This window comes from Pinus tabuliformis, chromosome 4_2, assembly GCF_031772625.1.
Source record: "Pinus tabuliformis cultivar Carrire ecotype Pingquan chromosome 4_2, CPIR1, whole genome shotgun sequence".
Classification (NCBI taxonomy): Eukaryota; Viridiplantae; Streptophyta; class Pinopsida; order Pinales; family Pinaceae; genus Pinus; species Pinus tabuliformis.
Genome location: NC_142304.1, coordinates 773,336,556 through 773,347,648, shown reverse-complemented (window position 1 = coordinate 773,347,648; position 11,093 = coordinate 773,336,556). Strand labels below are relative to the sequence as shown.

The 11,093-nt window shown below is 33.9% G+C and overlaps 1 pseudogene; it reads left to right on the top strand.

The window, feature by feature from the left end:
* The first annotated feature begins 232 nt into the window (after window positions 1-232).
* LOC149171919 (cationic amino acid transporter 9, chloroplastic pseudogene) lies at window positions 233-1,795 on the top strand (annotated as a pseudogene).
* The last annotated feature ends 9,298 nt before the right edge of the window (window positions 1,796-11,093 follow it).

The window sequence follows — 11,093 nt, the reverse complement described above, 5'->3', positions numbered from 1 at the left end:
ATAAACATTGTTGTTATAGGTGATCTGTGACTGATATGCCACACTCACATTTGGTTTACCTCCTCTGCTTACAAACATTCCACCGTTCTGGAATTTCAACGTATTCTCATTGCTTACACAGGTGTTATTTTTGAATATTGGTGGAGGGCACCCTTTTTCTTTATGTTCGATCTGCCAGAAACCATGTACACAGAAACTGACCTAGAGATGGCATAAAGACATTGGAGGTAAAATGCGTAGAGTTATATTTTCACGAAAATGGTTTGACTGTGTGTGGTAAGTTAGTTGGGAAAGATTAATTCGGCTGGAAGGTAATAATCCTTACCGTCATATGAAAGGTTTTAATAACTAAGTTATGATTACAAAATTATATACCATAATACGCCTTGTTGTAAATAAACATGATTATGGATAAGAAACCATATACACATACATTATTAACATTAACGTAAATGGGCATATATCGTCAGGATAGTGACAATTAGTTTCATACTAGCTGGAGCAGCTTGTGTGCTTAATGCCTTGTGCTATGCAGAACTCTCATCGCGTTTTCCTGCACTTGTTGGAGGAGCATATCTATATGCATATTCATCTTCCAATGAGCTAACTGCATTTCTTATTTTTGGTCAACTAATGATTGACTATCATATGGGTGCTACTAGCATAGCACAAAGCTTGGCAGGTTATTTGGTGATAGTTTTGGAACTCTTCCCTTTTATAAAGAATGATCTTCCTAAATGGCTTGGTGGCATGGATCTTTTCGGGGGATTTTTCTTAATAAATGTTTTGGCTCCAATGTTGCTGATAGTGTTAACCCTTGTGATGTGTCAAGGAGTAAGAGAGTCGTCCATTGTGAATGGAATCATGACTATGATGAAGATTTTGATTGTTCTGCTAGTAATTATCAACGGTGCTTTTGAATTTGATGTGTCAATTAGACTCCTTTTACTCCAAATGGATGCAAAGAAGTTGTCATAGGTGCAACAGTGGTGTTTTTGCCAATGTTGGATTTGATGCAGTCACTAATTCTACTGAAGAATGCAGAAAACCAAAGGTATCACAGATGTATAATTTTACCAATCACTTCTGTGTGTTGCTATATAATTAGATTGTTTTACAGTGAAGGACCATATAATTAGTTCAGACAAATTTGTCTAGATTCACTTGCGGTTTTGCTGGAGATCATATAATTGGCTACAAACAATGTTGCTTCATTAATTATGATATTGTTTTAGCATTTTACTCTACAATACACTCATGAAATTTTATCTAATCTGTTGTATTGATTTGAATATTTTCCTTCAGAGCGACTTGCCAATAGGCATAATGGTCAACCTACTTGCTTGTGTAGCTTTGTACATTGGTTTTTGCTTAGTAATAATAGGCATGGTGCCATACAAATCATTAGGTGGAGATGCACCTTTCGTTGAAGCATTTTCTGTCGAAGGCATAAAATTCATTGTCATCCTTATCAGTGTGGGTGTTGTTGCGGGTCTCACTACCACACTTCTAGTTGGATTAAATGTTTAGTCACGACTGTACCTTGGTCTTGGATGGGATGGTTTCTTACCATCATTTTTTTCAAATATTCACCCAAAAAAGAAAAAAAGAAAAATCGCACCCCGATTCATGCACAAGTCTGGGTGGACTTTGTTACTCCAATAATGGTAGCTTTGTTTAGTGTCAAAGCACTTTCTCACATTTTTCAGTTGGTACGTTGACAGGATACTCATGTATTGTCATGTATAGTTGGTATATTATTACCATAAGCCTGGTTGAATGGTCATCAAGATAAACATGTTGTGGAAAGAATCATGCTAAAATCTAAACATAATAATGAGGCATATGACTCTTCCATGTAAGCACATGGGGTACAGTATTATAGCCTTGTAACAATATTGTAGCTATCATTTGGTTGTTGATATATGTCAAGCATTCATGGCATGAAAGAGTCTTGAGTTTAATGGATTGTTGGAATTGTCTTGCAACTCATGGTGAATACCGATATTGGTCTTAGGTTCATTAGACAACTTATATAGAAATCATTAAAGATGTTTGCTACCCCAATACCTATAGAGGGGGAGTATGTCTGCAGAAGGGAAGAACATGATTGACATATTGATCATGTTGGTAAAGTATAGTGGGGAGTTGTTAAGTTGTTGAAGCATAAAAAGGGCAATAGTAAATCACCCAAGATAAATGATTGAAGAATGAAGTATTGATCTAACGATTATTAAACTATTAAGGAATTTAGACTTCTGTGATCCATAACATTGTTAAGATAGTCTTCGGCAAAATCACATAACCAATCTTTTGTCGACGCGTTTCGAACCAACCAGTGTGGTTCATCGTTTAGTTAATAGTCTGCTTCAGATGTAAATATGCATGAATACATATTATATTACTGATATTGTGTTACATGAAATTTGAAATGATTTGCACTTGACAAAAATTTCTTTGATTACAGAAATGAAGCATGCTCATAGAAATTCCTTGTCAACTGAGCACAATTGTTTTAATTGCTAGAAAAGGATAAAGGAATATTTAGCATGATACCAACATGGTAGGAAAATATGTGGAAAACTTTTTTGTCAAGCAGGTGATACCATGGGAATGGTATGATGGGTTGTAGCATCGATGGTACTATGTACAACAATACATACAATACCCGTATGACTACATATGTTAAGTGTTTGAAATATGATATGTATTTAGGTGTGTATAATACACATTGTATGCAGGTATGCATGAAGACATTGGGTAGATTTCTGGCAGGACAACTGACTGGGGGGTTGCACATAAGTGGTTCAAGGATAAGTAACCATGGTTAAGTTTGGCATACATATGATTATGAAGAATATATATGATGAATATATATTGTTATGTGAACTAATTTGTTATGACATTGTAGGCATATTGATGTGGAAAATATGCTAACAGATGTGTTGTATGCTGAGAAATTACAAGAATCAGGTGTTCAACAAAGAACACAAAGGCTTGGGAGAATGCCAGAAGCGAACATGCATTCTTCAGATAAAATGAAAAATGAGCAACAGTTTCTTTAGAAATATTAAGTAACAGATTATGATATATATCATAGTTAAAATTATGCATCTATAAATTCTCACAAATGGTTTGAAAACAATGTTACATGCAACTATAAAAGGAGAACACTCCTTGAGATCGATGTAGCTATGGAAGAGGAGAACTCTTTGTGACCAATGTAGCTATGGAAGAGGAGCAATCTTGGTGACCAATCTACATCGGAAAAATTGCATCAGATGGCAGAGCCATGAGAGCTGTTGATTCAGAAACTAGCTACCTGTGAATGAGGACATGATGCAGCGATACACAAAGGACGGTGTAAAATTTAAGGGGGGGAGTATTTAACACCCCTCCCTTGTGTGCTAAGTTTCTATAAACCTAAGTTGAGTTAAATCTAGGTGTGATATCCTCCCTTCTTTGTTAAATGATTGTAAACCTAAGCTGAGGAAAGCTAGGTGTGATACTCTCCTTTGTGGGTTAAACTATTCTAAACCTAAGCTGAGGAAAGATAGGTGATATATAATATGAAAATCAAATGTGTTATTAAATAAATTAATAAAATAAATCACTTGGAGGGTGGAGCACCAAGAGAGAGGAGATTCTTTCCAAATCCCATTGAGGAATGGGATAGAGATGAATCTTTCATGATAAAGCTTCTAGATGCGATTCTAGATAAGCTTGGATGGATTGGAGATCCATTAGATGGATGGGAGATAAATATTCATCAGACATAAAAGCTTTACGAGAGATAAAGGAAAGATTTTATGAGGAAAAGTCTCATGGGAGATAAATACAAGCTTTTTTGAAAAAGACCTAGGCAAATGGAAAAATCCGTAAAAGCGAGATGTCGCTAATAGAAACTAAATCATGAAAGAGGGTATTAAATACCTAGTGCATTGATCAATTGAGGACAGTGGATCCTTGGCAAGAACCTCGGCTTGAGGGGAATCAGAGGTGATTCATGCTTGGGTGGTGGTGATCCTCCCTCCAAGTGATGTTTTAGTTGGGTTCATGTGCGTGGGTGGTTATGTATCTTGGTTCTTTCCCATCTGTGTTATAGATTCAGTTGTTTACGAATATAATTACTTATGTTTCCCTCCATTCCGATCGAAGGTTGCTTGCAAGGAAAATAATGTATGATTATTTATGTCCTTTCTACATTGTTAAATTGATAGTTCAAATGTGTATATGTGTGGTTAAGCTGTAAGCAGGAGAAGAGCTAATAAGTTACTTGAAGTAACCATGCATAAGTTTACTTATCTATGTTATGTTTTTAGATGTTAGCTTACTTATGATCGATTCAACATATGATCTTGTGCGTAGTAAAGGTGTTGGTACTAATTAATTATGTGATCATCTAATATTAAGGTGGATACTTCGAATCTAAACCTTATCATTGGTAGCTGAAATGAAGAACTTACATGTGACAATTAGGGATAATTTAAGTTAATTAATTCAGAGAATAAATTGGTATATGCATTGAATAATTCATATCCACTGTGGGACTGATGCATTTCGCCATAAGAATTGAGCGATGATAATTGTACATGTATGCTAAATGAGATCTTCATTATTCGTACTACGACAATTGTGTTGGGCCGTTAATATGTCATTATTATTATCACTTTGAACGCTTATTCCACCCATTTCTACCATTATTTATCACGTCATTTATTATAATTTATCATATAATTCTATTTTATAATTATTTATGCTCTTATGGATAAATATTATTTCTTCTCCTTTATTTTTAATAAATTGATTATTATGCATGTTTTTACCAATTATGGTTTATTAATAAATTTGTTCACCATTTTAGCCTCCAAGATATTTTCCAAATTAAATATTTGATCATTAAATGTGTCAACTTAGAAATTCGCTGGAATAAGAAGTGACAATTTTGTATTGAATGGTTCAGGCAAATGGAGAAGAATCTGGAAAATTCGAAACATGGGTTTTGTTCAAAACGGACCAAATTAGTTTTGTGATGAGTTGTTTTCCCAAATTCGGCACGTACTAAGAGAAACGGAAGGTTATTTGAAGACATTTTTTTCAGATTCGCTGTTGTGGCCATTTTCCAAATTATCCTAGTTGCAATGCCAAATTCGACCCGTTCCTGTTGAATGATTGATGGAAAGGTATTTTAGATATGATATTGCTTATCAATTTGTTGAGAACAATCCAATTTTGTAATATAAATCATATTGTAATCATATCTGTCGTAACTTCTCTCTGCTCTTTGTGTATTTAAATGAGAACAGAAATCAGAGAAGAAGATGATGAAGAGGATTCGTGATGGATGATTAGAGAGAGAATTAGATTGATTAGAAATAGATAGGATAGGATAGGAGGAATGGGAGAATTACTATTGAGAAATTGTAACTGTTATTGTTGACTCTCGTTGTTGAAGAAGAGAACGAAACTACTGTAATGTTTATGCAATGACTAACATATAAAAATAGTTGCAGTTCTTCCGCATCTCCTGAAGTAATTCGGCGGTGCTTCACTGGCGGCTAAGGGCCCGACCATGGTGGATCCGCTTGCTTCTTGTATCATTATTTTGCAATTCCGTGTGATGGTTTGATTTCCTTTTCATTTTTTTAATTTTCTTTATTCAATAATCTTTCGTTCCTGAATATTTCGTTGAATCGCCCTGTTACATCAAAATCGTGATTGGATTGCATTGATAGCAAGATTATTATTTATAACTTAAAATGTCATGCTGTTAATTCTGATATAATGCTTCGCTGTTCACTTTAGATTCTGTCGTGCATTACAGGTTGCTGCTTATTTAGTATTGCTGCTCATTTATATTAATTTCGTAGTGTTGTTCATTTCCATTTAGTATTGTTGTTCATTTAGCTTTGCGGTTCATTTCCATTTAGCGTTGCTGTTCATCTTCAATAATTTAGTATTACTGTTCCTTTCCATTAATATTTCATTTCTGTAAGATGAGCTTTGTTGTTCAATTCATTTCCGCTAAAGTTAAGCTTTGTTGTTCAGTTTTTCAATAGACTTAGTCACAGTTCTTTTCTGCAAGGATTTGATTTCATCTTTTAATTGATATTGCAGCAATAGTGTTTTAGTAAGCATTTCCAATTGAATTGCCATTTCCAGTTATTTTCTTTTGTGTGGATTCAAAGATCAACAACTGTAAAGAACATTGACTATAGCTGTCTAAGTTCTCAGATTGTGGACATGGTTTATGTTTGATTTCATTTATATCAGTTGAAAGAGGAAAGAGTTATCACTACTACATCCTTGACTAATAAATTGTTGTAGTTTTTTGAGTGAATGATTTAAGTTTCGGAGTGTTAAGTTTCTTTCAATTGTAAGTGGATTTTATTTCAAGAATTCATTTACTTTTGCATTTTAAGCACTATACTGCAAAACATTACTCTTGAGCAAGTGACCGCCTTAGACTGAGTATACTCTTGAAATAAAAAATCGTCCCTCGGTAGACAATTAATGTGAAGATAATTAGGAGTTAAAAAGAGACCTTTTATCACTCAACATTTTGGCACCGTTGCCGAGGAGAGTGTAGCCATTTCTAAGGAGTAGTTTGCATCTGATGAGTGCCTGTTAGGAGAGAATTGGGTATTAAAAACGGAAGGTAAGAACCTGTGTATGGAGCATGTAAAAGCCCTGCTTCCTCGCCCACTTTCCAGCAAAATTGTTAAAGAACTTAGGGTAGAAAAAAATGTTTGGATTTTTGTGTGAATAACTAAAAAAAAAATTGAAAAAACAAATCTCATGATTTCACTCAAGTGGTGATGTAAGCACCACCCATTTCACTAACCGATTGACAGGAAAATTTGAAGAAGGAGCCTCGAAGAAACACATGAAGAACATCTTCTATTATGGTAAGAAATGGCTCGCATTTCTACTTTTGAATTCCATATCAAAGATCTAGGAGGAGTGACACAAATGCACATAATTCCCCCATCTTCTCTACCAAATTTTCATTGTTTGACAAATGAATATCCAAATACATTCTTATTTGAGTTCGAAATACTTTGTAGGGGATATGATTATTGTACTAATGTTCAAAAGTTGAAAGTGTTTCCTCTTACTCTAAAAGGAGCAGCTCTCCGATGGTTCATGAGCCTAGGTGGGAACTGTATCCAAACATGGGAGGACATGAAGAACATATTCTTGAAGAAGTACCAAGACTATTGCAAATCCAATGAAAATATTTTTGATATGATACAAGGGTAATATGAAATCTTGGAGGACTATGTGGAGTGATTTCATTACAACCTTCAAAAATCAAAGCATAAGTATTTGGAAAAAGAGATCTTAAAAACACTCCTTAAAGGAATCAAAGATGGATTTTTAGAACTCTTAAATCTGATAGGAAAATGTGATGTTTTTCAGTTATTATATGATGATGTTTGTGAATTGTGCATAAGGTATTCAAGAGGAATCTTCAAGGCTGGTAAGAATTCTAGAGATGTTTGTTCTTTCTTTTCCAAATTTGCTACAAGAACAAGAGATATAAGAGCTGAAATCAATGTTTTATTTGAAAATTTTAAAGTTGATTTTATTAGCTCTCTAAACTCAAAATTGGATGTTTTTCAGGTTCAGAAAAATCAAGAATTTGATGAAGTTTTTTGCCCTCATGACAGAAAGGAGCATGTCATAGATAGTTGTTCTTCCTTATCTAGGATGGAAGTAGCATATGAAAGAGATGAGGAAGCTGCAACAAGGTCAAAACCATGCAAAGCATGGCCTACAGGTATGGTTCAAAACACTTCCTCTCCACTTTCTTACTTGCATAATCCATTATGGAACACTAATGTGTTAGGGCAGCCATGTCAAGATAACCACCACCAAACTTGTCTACAAGTTTGGCATGGTTCATCTTATGATTGCATGACTACTCTTCCTCATCTTATAGCATAAACACATCCTCCATATTCTCCACAAGCTCTTCCACAACATTCTGTTGGCATATCAAAATCATCCACTCAACCCAATCATCTACACCATCAAAATGCTTCATTCCATACATAATTTCCTGCTCAACTCATTCCACACCCTCACCATAATAAACCAGTACAACATTCTTACAGTGTTGAACTACAAAATTTATGCACCCTTCCCACCCATTCTATATCACATGCACCATTTGAAAAAACTTACAATGAGATTCAGAATGTTTCAAATTCAAAAATTGTAGAAGTTATGGGAAAAAATGAGGTTTCTTCTAGTTTGCATCAACAAACCATTTTAAAAGCTCAAGAAATTCATGATATGATGGATATGGGAAATCAACAAAGTAAAGGACATATTGAAGATTGGTTTCACTCCATCATTTATTTGCAGCATCACTCCATACTTCAACAAATTTTGACACCATCTTTTCAAGGGAAGTTGGCTTCTCATACCCTAATATTCATTAATATGCATTTTTCAAATTTGGGTATGTGCATACATGAAGCCTTATTTTGAAAATGGTTCCATTGAAAGTAATCCTATATGTAATCATATTTATTTTTCAAATCAGAATAGGTTAGTGTAGAAAATAAAATAAATAAGGAAATAAAATTAACACATTTTTTTTAATGTAAGAATAGTGTTTTTGTTGCAACACGCTGTGAAAATCAACATTGGTGATAAATGTTTTAATCCATCTATGTATGTAGATAAATTATAATGGAAATAACAGTTCTACAAACACTCATATTCATTTTTATCACCAATTTGGAAAAGATGCTCGAATATCATATTTTTTTGACTTGTGGGCTTGATGAAATTTCTTAAAACACAATCAGGACAGTCATGTTTTGAGGGACCAAAAGGGAATATTTTTAAAACTTGTTTCTACAATACGTAGCCCTTGATTTCTACTTTTCAACCCAATTTGAATCACTCAATTTGGATTTGAAACGAAAAAGTTAGAACCAAAAGATTGACAAGGTGTCTAGTAGACAACTCAGGAACAGAGTTGGGACAATCCATTTTTGAAGGCCTAAATGACTATATTTTTAAAACATATTTCTATCCTAAGTAGCCCTTGATGTATAATTTTCAACCCAATTTGGATCACTCAATTTGGATTTGAAACGAAAAAGTTAGAACCAAAACATTGACAAGGTGTCTAGCGGGCAGCTCAGGAACAAAGTTGGGACAGTCAGTTTTTGGAAGCATAAATGACCATATTTTGAAAACCTGTTTCTATGGTATATTCCCTTATGAATCTAGTTTACAAGACAGTTATAATCACTCATTTTCAATGTCGTATGAGGAAGTTATGATCAAAATACTGACTATCTATCGTAAATCAGCGCTCTTAAAACTCTATCTTTCCGGCTGTTCCTTAGAGTATTTGACCTATCAATTCTTCTTGTCTTCTAAACTTGCTTCTATTGGAGATAAATAAATGAATCTACTTTCATTTCCAATTCGAATAATTCGAATCCGATATAAAACGAAAAATCTATGCTTAAAATAACCACTGTTGTTCTAATTGGGGTAATAGAAAATGACTCTGTTATGCATATTGTTCTAGGTAAAATTGACATATCATATCATTGAATTTTTAAAACTTGTTTCTGTTGGAGATATAAATTTGAATTATCTCTCATCTGACTCTGTAATCACTCAATTTGGAAAAAAAACAAAGAAGTTGTGATTAAAATACTGCTGGTTATTATGGTCGACAACTGCTCTCCCGCAAGTGACAAATAAATTTTACTTTGTTATTTTCTCAGTGGATTTGTTATACAAAGTAACTACTTGTTGTTTGCTTTGCATAATTATTGGATTAGGGGAGCCCGATCACCTCTCCTTCTCCATGATTTAATGTTTTATTGCAGGTAGACACTCGTTTTTGTAGGTCCTAAGAGAATAAAGAAGGTCAATTTATGGACGAGCGATTCTTGAAAGACATTTTAATCAAACAAGGGAATTTCATCCAATTCATTACCCAACGGATTCATAATAGAATAAATGAAGAATTGATTTCCATTTGAAGATTCATGTCATGTCTCTGGTGCCAAAACATTCTTCAAAGAGATCATTTTTTTACATAACATCATAGCTGTTGTAACTTAATTTATTTATTTACATACTGTTTTAAATAAAATGTTGTTTCCTTTCTTATTTATCTTATATTTTGTGTTTTAGGTGTTGCTTCCTTCAAATTGTAATCCATCCTCAACATCAATGCAGTGAAAAACTAATTCATTTTTTGTGTGCCTGCATTTTATGATTGTGCATTTTCGCTGTTCCTTTCAAATGAACAACACTTTCACATTTTTGAAAGGAACAACACTTTTGCATTTCTGTTGTTCCTTTCAAAGGAACAACACTTTAAACACTTTCACATTTCTGTTGTTCCTTTCAAAGGAACAACAGTTTCACATTTCTGTTGTTCCTTTCAAAGGAACAACACTTTCACATTTCTGCTATTCCTTTCCGAAGGAACAACACTTCCGCATTTTTGCTATTCCTTTCCGAAGGAACATCACTTTCACATTTTTGTTGTTCCTTTCCGAAGGAACAACACTTCCGCATTTTTGTTGTTCCTTTCCGAAGGAACAACATTTCCGCATTTTTGTTGTTCCTTTCTGAAGGAACAACACTTTCACATGTTTGATGTTCTTTTCCGAAGGAACAACACTTTCAAATTTTTGATGTTCCTTTCCGAAGGAACAACATTTCCGCTTTTTTGCTATTCCTTTACGAAGGAACAACACTTTCACATTTTTGTTGTTCATTTCCGAAGGAATAACATTTCTGCATTTTTGTTGTTCCTTTCCGAAGTAACAGTACTTCCGCATTTTTGCTATTCATTCGGAAAGGAACAGCACTTTCGCATTTTTGTTGTTCCTTTCAAAGGAACAACACTTTCGGATTTCTGCTGTTTCTTTCAAAGGAACAACATTTTCACATTTTTGCTGTTCCTTTCAAAGGAACAACACTTTTTTTGGGTGTATTTTTTGCTATTCCTTTTAAAAAACAACACTTTTTTGCATGCATTTTTTTTGCTATTCCTTTTAAGGAACAACACTTTTTTTGGGTGTATTTTTTTACTGTTCCCT